The sequence below is a fragment of the Cynoglossus semilaevis genome, unplaced genomic scaffold (assembly GCF_000523025.1).
Source record: "Cynoglossus semilaevis isolate Cse_v1.0 unplaced genomic scaffold, Cse_v1.0 scaffold5462, whole genome shotgun sequence".
NCBI classification, from domain to species: Eukaryota; Metazoa; Chordata; class Actinopteri; order Pleuronectiformes; family Cynoglossidae; genus Cynoglossus; species Cynoglossus semilaevis.
In genome coordinates, this window is record NW_007594642.1 from 1 (window position 1) to 471 (window position 471).

At 34.8% G+C, this 471-nt stretch overlaps 1 long non-coding RNA gene across 1 annotated transcript; it reads left to right on the forward strand.

Moving 5' to 3' along the window:
• Positions 1-465, forward strand: LOC103399730 (uncharacterized). The gene is made up of 3 exons (XR_523693.3): positions 1-21; positions 104-183; positions 333-465. It is a non-coding gene; the product is annotated as an uncharacterized LOC103399730 (long non-coding RNA).
• Positions 466-471: the final 6 nt, after the last annotated feature.

A 471-nucleotide genomic window follows, 5' to 3' on the forward strand; every position in this document is an offset into this window, starting at 1 on the left:
GACAATTCTGCACAGTGGGAGGTAGGTTGCTATAAAATAATTCTTTGCGAATTATGTTGTTGTTCTCCAAATGAGATACTCCAAATCTGTTTTTTTTTCTTAGTGTTGGTGAATTCTGGCTCCCGATATGAAGCAAAATATCCAAGTGGAATAGCAAATTTTTTAGAGAAACTAGCCTTTTCTGTACGTTTTTTCACTTATTTAAGCATCTGTAATTTGTCGTTTAGAGGACATTTTCATATTTTATTAGCTTTTCTGAATCAATTTCTGTTTTTGTCTCCTGGATATGGCAACATGCAACGTTCACGTGTAATAATGTGTCATATTTGTAGTCCACAGCTAAGTATGGGAGTAAAGATGAAATCCTACTGACGCTTGAAAAACATGGAGGAATATGTGACTGTCAGACCTTGAGGTACAAGTTTTTCTCTGTCTGTTTTATATATATACAGTCCCCTTCAAAAGTATTGG